Here is a 14,728-nt window from a genome sequence, read left to right as displayed (position 1 = left end):
TTTCTAACTTTTGCCAATTCACGTCGAAACGACCTACTGACCTCCAAATCGACATCCAGACACGCTCTTAAGTCCAAAATCACCATATGGAGCTATTGGAATCGTTAAAACCCTATTTTGGAGTCATCTTCAATAAAGTCAAACTGCGGTTAACTCTAACAACTTAAAGCTCCAACTTAGGGACTATGTATCCCATTTCACTCCGAAACTCACCCGACACCAAAACCAAACACCCCAGAAAGTCACGTAAGCAAAATGTAGCATAGAGGAGACAATAAATAGGGGATTATGGTTAAAACACTCAAAACGACTGGCCGGTCGTTACATGATATCTTTTTCGTTGCTGTGTTTGTTACTCCATTGACCTCACCTCCTCCGGTTATAACGTTGACTGTTCTCTTTGATGATAGATGTTTTGGGGGGTTCTTGTATGTTCTTCATGTATGATTGTCTCCTTTTCTTACTGAACAGATCAGTAAGATAGCCTTGCTTCAATAAATGGTCGACCTCTCCTTGCAAAAGCCTGCAATCTGCTGTTCTATAGCCATGATCATTATGAAACTCGCACCAAAATCTCGGTTTCTTTTGTTTGGATCTGATCTCTTTTCTTTCGTCCATCGCACCTTATCTCCCATACTTCTTAAAACAACCACCAGTTCGGAGGTGCTAATGTTAAAGCTATAATCCCATATACTTGCTTGTGTACTGGAATCATTGCTACGGGCGTCCTACTCCTTTTTGAACTTAGATGAAGAACTCGCATCTTTTTGTCTTGATCTTGAATCAAATCGTACATTCTCTTGTTTAGAACGAGAGTCTCGCCCTGCGGGTCCCATGTATGGCACTGATAAGTATGGATTTTGACCACTTATTAGCACCTTTCTGCTTCTATTTTGGTTCAAAAGTATTGATTTATGTTCCCAACACTAATGAAAGTGTGAAAATTGCAGGAATGTTGGAAATTTGGGCTCCCATGAAGAAATCCGACTCAAAAAGGAGTGTTCCAACTCATAAGGCGAGAAAGGGCGCAAGGCATAAGAAGTGCGGTCGGCAGAGGTATTTCTACGGCCGAAGAAGATAGTGCGGACCGCAGAACAAGTGAAGAAACCCAGCAGACTTTAAGTTGATATGCGGACCGCACATGAATTGTGCAACCGCAGAACAAGGTCTGCACTGACAAAGAATTCCAAGTTCAAAGAGTGTGCAAATGAGCAAGACTTGAAGCCTTGCCTAATGTGCGGACCACACAAGAATTGTGCAGACACAACAGATGCATTGCAATCGCAGACCAAATTGTGCGGCTGCAAAATTCAAGTCCTTGCAAGCTGAAGCAATCTACGGGCCGCACATGGAATTGTGCGGCCGCAGAACCTCCCGAGGGGCATTTTTGTCAGTGAATTTTGGGCCACTATAAATAGATGGGAATCACACTTTTAGGTCAAATTTTGAAGTTTGAGCAGCTGTAGCCGTTGTATTTTGCTATTTTAGGAAGTTTGTGACTATTTTGGGATTTAGACATCATATTTTGTCATTTTAATCTTAGATTATGAGTTTAATTAGTATTTCTTCTTTGTTTTCTTCATTTCCCACTATGAGTAGCTAGACTCTTACGGGGGTTGTGGCCCAACCCTTGTGTGTAAACCTTATGGGTATTTAATTTAATGCTTGTTTATGATTGGATGTTAATTATTTAGACTTTTTTATGCTTTAATTTTAGAATTAATGGTTGAAAATATTAATTAATGCCTATATGACTTGGTTCTTACTTGAGAAAGAAGTACCTAGTCTAGAAAAACTTGGCTAACAAGGAATTGGGCTAATTAAGGGTTTGATTAGCCTAATTAAAGGGTTTGAACTCGAGATATTGAGAACCCGACTTGAGCTCATATCAAATATTAAGCTTGATACCCATTTGGGCTTGAGAAATCCAAATTGGGCAAAATCACTCTATAACCGAGAGGTATTGAGTGGGTAACTTAGAGCTGAGAGCTATAATACACCCCGATCAATAAAATAAGTGTTAACATATTTAACCCCTAACACCCATATTAAAATCCCTGTGAAAATCGACCCCGACTCTTGTTGGGTACTATTCTTCCAATGACCGTTTTCACTCACTATTAATTGCGGATTGGACGGGAATCAATTTTTGGTGTCTTTACTGGGGAATTAAAACGGTGTTAGCTATATATTTTAGTGTTTTTGGAATATCTTCTTTCCCTTCCGTGTTACTAATTGTGTGAGAAATTATTGGTACAAATATGGTGAACAATGAGCTCGAAAATTTGCCTTTGGGAGAATTGGACGGCAAGGAAGAACAAATAAAGGAGGTACCTCTTGAGCCTCAAACCAATCTGAGAGTCCGGATACCTCATGACAATGTGCCCGTTCCACCTCCACTACGACCGGCTCCAAACCAGATATTGCCCAACGAAGGTTATACTAGTGCAATAATCCCTCCCCGTTTTAGGGTGGGGAACTTCTAAATCACCAATGTGATGCTCACTTTGCTTGAGCAACGGAGTTTTTTTACCGGTGCTCTAACTCAAAATGATTATAAACATTTGAAGGGATTTGTGGATACATGTTGGGGGAGCAATCAAACTAATGTTTTCGAGGATGCATTGAGGCTAAGGCTTTTTCCCTTCTCTCTACGGGGGAAAGCTTTATATTGGTTGGAATGATTTCCGAACCATTCAATTCACACTTGGGATGAGTTGATGGAAAAGTTCATTGCTAAGTTTTTCTCTCCCGGCATATGGCTATAGATCTTGGCATTCAAGCAAGAGCCGAATGAACCACTACACGAAATATAGGAGCAATATAGAACAATGATTAAGGAATGTCCCAACAGCGATATGAGAGAAAACATGATTCAACAAACCTTTTATCGTGGGATTAACACAACCAACCAATGTCTAGTGAATCAACTAGCCAGTGAAAACTTTATGACTATGCCTTATGCGGAGGCGTGTGAAATCTTGGATGAGATGGCGGAAACATCATCGGCTTGGCAATCACGGGCCAATGTTCCACAAGCTGATCCAAAAATGATCCACCTTCACAAAGAATTGCAGGACCATGGGCAAGCCATTGCCGAATTGACCACTACCATGACTCAACTAGCAAAGGCCCAACTAAATCAAGTGCAAGCTCCTAAGCAAGTTAATGTTATGGAGAGAGTGAATATGATGGTAAATGAGAGAAGGACCAAGGGTCCACAAGTGCAAATTCGAGTGGAGAACTATGTGCAAGAAGATGGTTGTTTTGAGTAAGATGATTCTTACAATGAACAAGAGAAGGAAGTGCAATATGTGAACAATTTTCAAGGGCAAAGACACAACTTTCAAGGCCCAAACCAACAACAATGGCTACCAGAAAACAATCATCGCAATTGGAATTCTAACAATCAAGGGAATTGGCATAACAACAACAATCAATGAAATTGGAGTGGAAACAACCAAGGAAATTGGGGAGGAAATAATCAAGGTGGATGGAGTAACAATCAAGGCAACCTGGGGTCGGGTTTTAAAAGGCCCCCGATATACCAACAACTGAGTAACCCACCTCCTTATTCTTCCCATGGTTCAAGTTCTTCAAACAATAAGATGTGACGTATTGAAAGTATGTTCAAGAAAATGATGGAAAAGAATGTTGATTCAGATGCCCAATTTGCCTCACACAACACATCAATCCGTAACCTAGAAGTTCAAATGGGGCAAATCTCTCAAGCTCTAAATTCTCGTTCTAAGGGGGCACTACCAAGTGACACGGTGGTAAATCCAAAGGGCGGTAACAATATGGGGCATGCCATGGTGGTTATCACAAGAAGTGGAAGAGGCGGGAATGCACAAACCTCGAGTGGAAGGCGACTTGTTTATGATGATCAAGTGATGCAAGAAGAAGAGATCCTGAATAATGTTGTTCAAATTAATGAGGAAGTTCCGATTGATATTGATGATAGTGTGGAAGAGACTCAAGAAGAGGTGAACCCATCTAAGGAATACATTATTGACATACCAGAGCCGGTAGTACAAGAGGCTAAGGCACCATTGCCTAAGCCTCCACATCCATACGCGCAATTACTTGCCAAGCAAAATGGTGAGAATCAATTTAAGAAGTTTATTCAAATTATGAAGAGACTTTCAATCAATGTGCCACTGGTCGAAGCTTTGGAACAAATGCTCGGTTATGCAAAGTTTATGAAAGATCTTATGATAAAGAAGCGGTCAATGAATTTTGAGACCATCAAAGTCACTCATAAAGTGAGTGCAATTGTCCATTCAATGGCTCCTAAGTTGGTGTATCCCGGTGCTTTTACAATTCCTTGTACAATTGGAAGTGCCGAGTTTTATAAAGCTTTTTGTGATCTTGGGGAAAGTATAAATTTGATGCCCTATTCGGTTTTCAAGACTTTGGGAATTGTGCAACCAAGACCCACCTCTATGAGATTGCAAATGGCCGATCGTACCATGAAAAGGTCGTTGGGTGTGATTGAAGATGTTTTGCTTTGGGATGATATATTCATTCTTCCAGCGGATTTTGTCATTCTAGATTGTGAAGTTGATTATGAAGTGCCAATTATTCTTGGGAGACCTTTACTTGCTACGGATAAGGCTCTTTGTGATGTTGAAGCCGGAGAACTCACTATCCGAGTTGGTGATGAAAAAGTGGTATTTCATGTGTGTAAATCCATGCGGCAACCAAATAGCAATGAGGTATTTTCTTTTGTGGATTTGGTGACCGATGTCATTGCTGATGATACAAGTGCTACAATCAATGTTGGTGTTATATTGGAGGCCGTCTTGCTCAAGTTTGCTGATGACGGGATGGATGATTTCATAGAATGTGTGAACTCTTTGCAAGGAATGGGATCGTACAACTATGCACCCCAGAAATTGTCCTTGGATTTTGAAAATAGGAAGACTCCTCCTACAAAGACTTCTATTGAAGAGCCACCTATCTTGGAGTTGAAGCCATTGCCTCCAAATCTTTAATATGAATTTATTGGCCTTTGTTCTACTTTACCGATTATTCTTTCCTCTTGTTTGACTAACGTACAGGTAGATTCCACATTGGTGGGTCTACAAAAGAGGAAGAAGGCTATTGGGTGGACCTTGGTAGATATTCTGGGGATAAGCCCTGCCTTTTGCATGCATAAGATCAAGTTGGAGGATGGTGATAAACCATATATTGAATATCAAAGGAGACTCAATGAGGCTATGTAAGAAGTTGTCAAGAAGGAGATTATTAAGTGGTTGGATGTCGGGGTTGTCTACCCCATCTCCAATAGTTCATAGACCTCCGGTTCAATGTGTCCCAAAGAAGGGGGAATGACGGTGGTCACCAATGACAAGAATGAATTGATTCCTACAAAACGGTGACCGGTTGGAGGGTGTGTATGGACTATCACAAGCTAAGTAAAGTAACGAGGAAGAATCACTTACCACTTCCTTTCTTAGATCAAATGCTCGATAGATTAGCCGGTCGTGCTTTCTATTGCATTCTTGATGGGTACTCGGGCTACAACCAAATTCTCATTGCTTTGGAAGATCAAGAGAAAACAACCTTTACATGTCCCTATGGTACCTTTGCTTTCAAGTGTATGCCGTTTGGTTTGTGCAATGCACCAGCGACTTTTCAAAGGTGTATGATGGCTATTTTCACGGACATGGTGGAGGACTACCTTGAAGTTTTCATGGATGAAATATGTGGTTGGAGATTCTTTTGATGATTATCTTGCAAATTTGGTCAAAGTGTTGGCTAGATGTGAAGAAACTAATTTGGTGCTCAATTGGGAGAAATGTCATTTGATGGTCGAGGAAGGTATTGTCCTTGGCCATAAAATTTCAAGGAATGGAATTAAAGTTGACAAGGCAAATATTGAGGTGATTTCTAAGCTTCCACCCATCTTCGGTGAAGGGTGTGCGAAGTTTCTTAGGCCATGCGAGTTTTTACAAGCGCTTCATCAAAGATTTCTCCAAGGTGGTGAACCCATTGTGCAAGATTCTTGAGAAGGATTCCAAGTTTAATTTCAATGATGATTGCATGAGAGATTTTGAATTGTTGAACCTCAAGTTGACAACTACTCCCATCATCACCGCTCCAAATTGGAGTATGCCTTTTGAACTCATGTGTGATGCAAGTGACGTAACGGTTGGGGTTGTTTTGAGGAAATGTATCAACAAGATTTTCATCTGGTCTACTATGCTAGAAAGACCATAAATAGTGCCCAAGTCAACTATAACATTACAGAAAAAGAGCTCCTTGCTATTGAGTTTGCAATTGAGAAGTTCCGCCCGTACTTGATGGATGCAAAAGTTATTGTCTAGACAGATCATGCAGCTCTTCGTTATCTTATGATAAAAAAGGACTCCAAATCTCGGTTGATGAGATGGGTGCTCTTGTTACAAGAATTTGATATTGACATCCAAGATATGAAAGGTAGTGAAAACCAAGTGGCGAACCACTTATCTCGTTTGGAAGAGAAGGGGATACTGCATGATGGCCTTGAAATCAATGACTCCTTCCCCGATGAGCAGCTTTTAGCAATCTCAATGAAAGAGGTGTCATGGTTCGCTGACTTAGAAAATTTTCTTGTGTGTGGAATCATCCCAGATGAGTTATCTTCAAGCCAAAGGAATAAGCTCAAAAGCGATTGTCAAGATTGTTATTGGGATGAACAATACCTTTGCTTGATTTGTAAGGATGGGGTGATTAGGAGATGCGTACTATAAGAATAGCAAGGTGATATTCTTGGGGCTTGTCATTCTTCGCTATATGGTGGTCATCATGGTGGTGCAAGAACGGCGGTCAAAGTGCTTAGTTGCGGTTTCTATTGTCCTACTCTTTACAAGGATGCTAGTGAGTTAGTGAAAAGATGTGATGAATGTCAATGGGCCGGTGGAATCTCAAAGAAAAATGAAATGCCTCTCACCACTATTTTGGAGATTGATATTTTTGATGTGTGGGACGTTGATTTCATAGGCCCTTTTGTGAGTTCTTGTGGAAACACCTACATCTTGGTTGTAGTGGATTATGTGTCCAAATGGGTTGAGGTCATCGCTTTACCCAACAATGAGGCGAGAAGTGCAGTGGCTTTCTTGAAGAAGAATATTTTCACAAGGTTTGGTATGTCACGTGCAATTATAAGTAATGAGGGTCACAGTTTTGCAACAAGGTTTTTGACACTTTACTTAGCAAGTATGGTGTTACTCACAAAGTTATGACTCCCTATCACCCACAAGCTAGTGGGAAAGTGGAAGTCTCCAACCGGGAGATAAAGAGTATCTTGTCTAAAATGGTGAATGATAATCGGACGGATTGGTCCAAGAAGCTTGATGATGCTTTATGGGCTTATCGTAAGACTTACATAACACCTATAGGAATGTCGCCATACCGGTTGGTGTTCGGAAAAGCTTGTCATTTTCCGGTGGAACTAGAACACAAGGCAATGTGGGCTCTAAAGAAGTTGAATCTTGATTGGGATGTAGCCGCTAACTTGAGGGTTACACATTTGAATGAATTGGATGAGTTCTAGTACCATGCTTATGCGAGTTCATCCTTGTACAAAGAAAAGAAGAAATATCTTCATGATAAATACATTTGGAACAAAGAGTTCAAGGTGGGCGATCTTGTATTGTTGTTTAACTCAAGGTTGAGGATGTTTCCCGGGAAGCTAAAATCCAAGTGGAGTGGTCCTTTTGAAATTATTGGTGTGACACCTTTTGGTGCATTAGACTTGAAGAACAAAAACAATAAAGTATTCCAAGTCAATAGTCACTGGGCGAAGTACTACTTGGTCAAGGTTGGAGATAGCCATATGGTGGCAGTCATTCACTTCACTTGAGGGTATTTTGCGTCGTGCCGTGACGTTAAATCAGGCGCTTCTTGGGAGGCAACCCATGTTCTTTCTCTTTTTATTTTTCTTTTGTAGTTAGGTGTTATTTGTGTTCTAACTTGATTTGAAGCTACAGGGATGAGTGTGACTTACAAAAAAAGTGGGCAAAAATATGGCTAAATGTTCAAGATTGTGCGGAGCGCACATTTCTACATGCCACGGCAGAAGAGCATTGCGGCCGCACATTTCTCTTGCGGACCGCACATTTGAAATATCCAAAAAGTGTCAAAATACCGACTCTCAAAAGTTTGAGCTTGTCAGTGCGGAGGTCGATCTGTGACCGCACTTGAAAATGTGCGGACCGCAAATTAGGTTCTGAGAATTTCATGTGCGGCCGCACTCGCCTCTTTTCCCTTCTCAAAACGGTTGATATAAATAGAAGAATAGGGCTCATTGTACACTTTTTCCTCTCTGAACAAAACATTGTTGCTTTGTTGATTTTCTTGGAGATTTCTAATTGTCCTGACACACCACCACCTTGATTATTCACTCATTACACTGACTCTATTTGGTATGCTTCAATCTGATTTTAAATTTTTGTTTTAGTTTAATTTTTAGATTTTTAGTTCTCTTTAGGCCATCTGTTATTATAGTTGAACTATGTATCCATGTGGGGTAGATCTGGACTGGGTATACTTAATACATGCTCTAATGGGTTTGGGGTTAGCGTAATTTCATGTTTTTACCATATTTCCATGACTAGTTGTGCAAGAAATTGAAATACCCTAAGTAGAGAAAAATGGTCTCTTCGTAACTTTTGAAATCTACGGCTTCATTGAATCTGTGCGGTCCGCAGATGTGGAATTGGGGCAACTCAGTGAAGAAGGAATCTATGGCCGCAAGTCAAAATGTGCGGACCGCAGATTTCCCTCTTCGGCCGCAGATCAACCCATTCTCTATCATCAGAGACTCATCATTTTTTAGAGTTAGAAGTGCAGCCGCAAGTTTAAATGTGCGGAATTCACTTCCCTTCTGCGGTCCACAACTGCCATCTGCGGCCGCACATAAAAATGTGCAGCCCACATATCCTTTTTCCTGCATGCACGTGTTATGTTCATAACCCCGTTGTGTCCAATTATTTCTCCCTTACCTACATAAGTCCTGAATGTGTTGAACAATGAATTGCAACTAAAAATCTTCTTTGCTTTGATACAGATAATGGTTCGATCAAGAGGCCGAGGCGACACTTCAAAGGGAAGAGGTGTATCTTCTCGGGGTCAAGGTAGAGGTACCTTGCCACTTGGACAGCACAAGACTATCAGAAAGAAAACCACAACCGGCAGAGGGAGAGGTGCAAACCTCTCCGAATATAGTTCCTATGTCCCATCTTAGGAGGTCTCAGAAGGCAACTCATCCTCTATTTATGAGGAGCAAAGAGCTACACAGTCAAGGCCACATGATAGGTACACGCTCATGGATTAGTCTTGTTCATCTCACATCATCTCCAAGGGATCGGAGAGTGCTCGCCAGGCTTCTGAGCCACCAGCTACATAAGTCCCAAATTCACAAATTATACATGACATCCTCGATGATGGTGGAGGGGGAGATGGCACAGCTATAGGTATGGAGTGATCAAAGAAGAAGGAGGTTTGGAGGATAGATTTGTTAGCTTGGCCGCCTTCACTAGTTTTCGTATGTGGTGGCCAGTGAGGTCGTTGACTCTTGACCGCTAGTTCTTATTGAAAGATTTGGAGACATAAAACCCGACAATATTGAGGCAGTTCAGAGCATGAAAGGGTTGGATGTGGTTCACCGATAGAGTGGAGGATGCCAGAGAGTTCTACGCCAATGTTTCTCATATAAAGAAAGGGACGAAGGTGACCAAAGTGCGCAACCTCAAGGTGAGGTTTGATCAGCATATGCTAAACGCGTACTTAGGCTTCGAGGATGTTGAGCCAAAAGAGTATTTGGAGAAGTGCGCAATGAAGGGGGAAGTCCGACCTTGGCTGGCTGAGATCTTAGGACCACCAGGGCCACCACCACCATGGATTACTGCTAGGGTTCCCATCCACCGGAGCACTTTGAGTTTTGAGGTAAAGGGGTGACAAACCTTTGTCTGCAGTAGATTGGACCCAAGCCATAATTATACTCATTTTCCTATTCTTTGGGCAGTGCTTATGGCTTCCATCATGGTCGGGTACCCAATCAATATGGGTGCCATGATGTCAGCTAATATTTCAGTGATTGCATGGCAGGACAACTCAGACTACCCTTATCCCAACACTATCACAGAGTACCTCATTGATGCAAAGGTAGAGCCGAGAGATTGTAACACAAAGGTGAAGCCAAAGAAGCCATTCACTGGTATTCACTGATGGATGCGAGTAACCCAAAGAAGAAAGTCCAGCCTTCTAACACCACAGGTCAGTCTGATGAGCCAGCAGTGGCAGTTTCTGAGACAGTTGATCTTCCATCCACCTCTGTCGAGCCTTCTCCCAGTGCTGCTGCTATGCCTCCGCCATTATCCTCAGCTCTGACCATATCCTCTAGGGTAGCTCTGAGGCCAGTGCCCATGCCCACAACTCCACTCTATGCTTTGTGAGTCTCAACAACTGGATACAGATAGCTACATCTAAGCTGTCTGACTTGTCTAGTACTGTTGCAGCGCAGTCCACTACTCAGGCACCACAGGCCCCCTCTGACATTGATGAGATGCTCAAGAAGATTCTGTAGAACCAGAAGATGATCATGGATACCTTGGTACAGAACGGGTCAGTTATTGAGGAGTTGGGAAAGGAAGTGAAGAAGATGATGAAGTCCGAGGCAAGCAAGAAATCAGTGGACAAGCTCCAAAAGGAGGTGACTAGACTTACCACAATCGGAGACCTGCCTTTTGATATGCTCCTTGACCCGCACCAGTCCTCCCCAGATCCTTTAGCAACATCTACACCGGTAGCACCAACTAGCCAGTCTGAGGAGCCAGACCTTGCTGCCGACACTGCTGAGATAGTGCGTACGATGTTCGACAACCCAGCCGTGCCTAGATTTGATTATGATGAGATACAGTTGGTTGATCCTGAGGGAGATGATATTGTTGGGGACACTGATATGTCCAAGGATCCTTAGGGAGTTTTCTTCACCCTCTCTTATCTCACTCTTATTTTGCTAAGCATTAGGGACAATGCTTACTTTTATTCGGGGGGGGGGGAGTTTATTTGATACATTGACACATTTTGGATACATTTGGGCTGTAATAATTTGATGATTCTCTTCTCTTTTCTTATTTGTATTTATCTATCTTTAGTAGTTATTGTTCATTAGCTTCTTTATTTTTTCTATGTTAGTTTTTGTTTTGTTAAGTAGCTTTTTTTTTTATTCTTTCGAAGATAATAAGCCTTTAGTTTTCTTAACGCCACGATTCTTTCCAAAGGTAGTTTTTGTTTAAACCGGATGACTCTTCCCAACGATGGATGGCGTGGCAACCTTCTTAAGGGAATGAGTCTGTTTTTGTGTTTAGGTAGTAGTGGTAGTAGTAGTGGTGGTAGTAGTGGTAGTAGTAGTGGTAGTAGTAGTAGTGGTAGTAGTAGTGGTAGTAGTAGTGGTAGTAGTAGTGGTAGTAGTAGTGGTAGTAGTAGTGGTAGTAGTAGTAGTAGTAGTAGTAGTAGTAGTAGTAGTAGTAGTAGTAGTAGTAGTAGTCGGTAGTAGTAGTAGTAGTCGGTAGTAGTAGTAGTAGTAGTAGTAGTAGTAGTAGTAGTAGTAGTAGTAGTAGTAGTAGTAGTAGTAGTAGTAGTAGTAGTAGTAGTAGTAGTAGTAGTAGTAGAGCAGTAATAATAGTAGTAGTAATGAATAAAAAAGCCTAATCAACTCATTCTCGAAGAGTTAATCATGCTTCATTTGATACCAACACACTTAACTACATGCTTATGGTTAGAGACAAGGTTTTTGAAAGAAATAGCTCTAGTTAGTGACTTTGGTTAGAGACGAGGTTTTTGAAAGAAATAGTTCTAGTTAGTGACTTTGTGACTCTTGAGTTGACTTTGGTGATCATCGCGTGGTTTATTGGACCATAGTGATCTTTAAACTTGAATGTGGTCATTGTAGGCTCTCGACGCTATCCTCTTTTATAATCTAGTTGCGTGAGGGTTGAGATGAATTGTTGCTAGTCCAAGTATCTATGTGAATGGTCTAGAACTTGTCCCGAATGTGTTTCAAGGCGAAATCCTAAGTTTTGCTTGGTTAGAGAAGTGATTGTAGGCTTTACTTGGCCCGTTTGGGCTTTCTATTGCCAACCAATGTCGTTACCCCTAGTCAACCCCCTTTGAGCGGCCTTTCTCATTTGATAACCATGTTATAAGCCTTTACCTGTTTTGTCGTGACCCTCTCTTGGCACCCGAACTTTCCTTAACACTCTTGTGAAATAAGTGGCTTAAAGCATAAGTTTGGGGGAGAGATGAGGAATTTGAAAAAGGTATCAAGGTACAAAAAGAGAAAAGAAATGATCTCTATGAAAAGAGAAGGCGAGAAAAGAAATGAACAAAAGGAAAAATGCAAAAAAGAGAATGTGGAGTGCTTAAGGAAATGTGTAACCACTTACCCATATGGTATCCTACCCTAATCCAAAAGCCTTCATTAAAACCCGAAAGAAGTCCTACTTGATTTCGAACCGAGTGAGCTTACATTAGTGGTGATTTACATGAGGGGCAAGCCTTTGGTACTTGAAGCTGTACTTGTGACATTCTCTTGTGAGAGAAGAGTGAACCTTTTATGAATCTTAAGATTGAATTCTAACTTTTAAAGTGAGCTTGGAAAATGGAAGGTAGAGTAGGAAGAGGTTGGAGTCCACCATGACATACATGATAGAACAAGAGTCCTTGGTGAGTAAAGTCAATTCTTGAAGCTCAAATGTCACATTAGAACTATATATGCATAAATATTTGACTTGTCACTTTGTTGATAATGCATGAGTAGTGTGGGCAATTGTTGGTCCCAACTGAGTATGAATGGCTCACCATTGACTCGATAAAATGACCTTTAACTTTGAGGAGGTCAGAACTAATTTGTTTGCTTGAGGACAAGCAAAGACTTAAGTTTGGGGGAGTTGATAAGTGTGGACCTTGACCACTTATTAGCACTTTTTTGCTTCTGTTGTAGTCCAAAAGTATTTATTTATATTCCCAACACTAATGAAAGTGTGCAAATTGCAGGAACGTTGGAAATTTAGGCTCTCATGAAGAAATCTGACTCAAAAGGAGTGTTCTGACTCACAGGGGAAGAAGGGGCACATAACATAAGAAGTGCGGCCCGCATAGGTATTTCTGCGGCCGCAGAACAAGTGAAGAAGCCCAGCAAACTTTAAGTTGATGTGTGGATTGCATATAAATTGTGCGGCCGCTGAACAAGGTCCGTACTGACAAAGAATTCAAAGTTCATAGAGTCGGCAAATGACCAAGACTTGAAGCCTTGCCTGAAGTGCGGACCACATAAGAATTGTGCGATAAACAGAAGATGCATTGCAGCCGCAGACCAAATTGTACGGCTGGAGAATCCAAGTCCTTGCAAGCTGAAGCAATATGCGGACCGCACATGGAATTGTACGGCTGCAGAACCTCCCAAGGGGTATTTTTGTCAGCGAATTTTAGGCCATTATAAATAGACGGGAATCACATTTTTAGTTCAAGTTTTGAAGTTTGAGCAGTTGTAGCCATTGTATTTTGCTATTTTAGGAAGTTTGTGCCTATTTTGGGATTTAGACATCATATTTTATTATTTTAATCTTAGATTATGAATTTAATTAGTATTTCTTCTTTGTTTTCTTCATTTTCCACTATGAGTAGCTAGACTCTTACTAGGGTTGTGACCCAACCCTAGTGTGTAAACCTTATGGGTATTTAATTTAATATTTGTTTATGATTGAGTGTTGATTATTTAGCTTTGTTTATACTTTAATTTTAGAATTAATAGTTGCAAACATTGATTTATCCATATTTGACTTGGTTCTTACTTGAGAAAGAGCTACCTGGTATAGGAAAATTTGGCTAATAAGGAAGTGGGCTAATTAAAGGTTTGATTAGCCTAATCAAAAGTGTTTGAATTAGAGATAGTGAGAACCCGACTTGAGCTCATATCAACTATTTAGCTTGATACCCATTTGAGCTTGAGAAAGCCAAATAGGAAAAAATCACTCTATAACCGAGAGGTATTGAGTGGGTAACTTAGAGTTGAGAACTATAACACACCCCGATCAATAAAATAAGTGTTAACTTATTTAACTCATTAGACGAACACCTAGGTTAAGGTCACATCCCTAGGCTTTTTAACTATTTGAAAAAACAACAAAAATAACCATTCGCTTTCTAGTTTATTCTCTTTAGCTTATAATTGTTAGAGTTAATTTAGAAGTAGAAAACAAACTTCTCTGTTTGTAAGCATAATTTAGTTATTTCATTTGCTCTCATAAGTGTATACCACTAACACCCATGTTAAACTCCATGTGAAAATGAACCCTAACTCTTATTGGGTACTATTCTTCCAACGACCGTTTTCACTCACTATTGAGTGCGGATTGGACTTGGATCAGGCTTGTACTTGTTTTTGCCGGCCCTTCTTTCTAATTTTGAGTGTCTCGAACCTGGGCTTTCTTGAGCCCTTGGCTGTGCGACCGTAACTTCTTCTATCCGCAACTTCATATTGTATCTACTGTACACATCGTTCTAAGTTGTTGCAGGAAATTCTCGCAAAATTTCTTTCAACTTCCTCGTGGCTTCTGATCTTTTCTCGTTCAAGTTGTTCGTGAATGCCATAGCCACCCAGTTTTCAGGTACTCGTGGCAACATCATCCTCTCTCGTTGGAATCTATCTACAAATTCCTTGAGCAATTCTATACTCCCT

This window comes from Nicotiana tabacum, chromosome 4 (assembly GCF_000715075.1).
Source record: "Nicotiana tabacum cultivar K326 chromosome 4, ASM71507v2, whole genome shotgun sequence".
Lineage (NCBI taxonomy): Eukaryota > Viridiplantae > Streptophyta > Magnoliopsida > Solanales > Solanaceae > Nicotiana > Nicotiana tabacum.
This window is presented reverse-complemented; position numbering follows the sequence as displayed.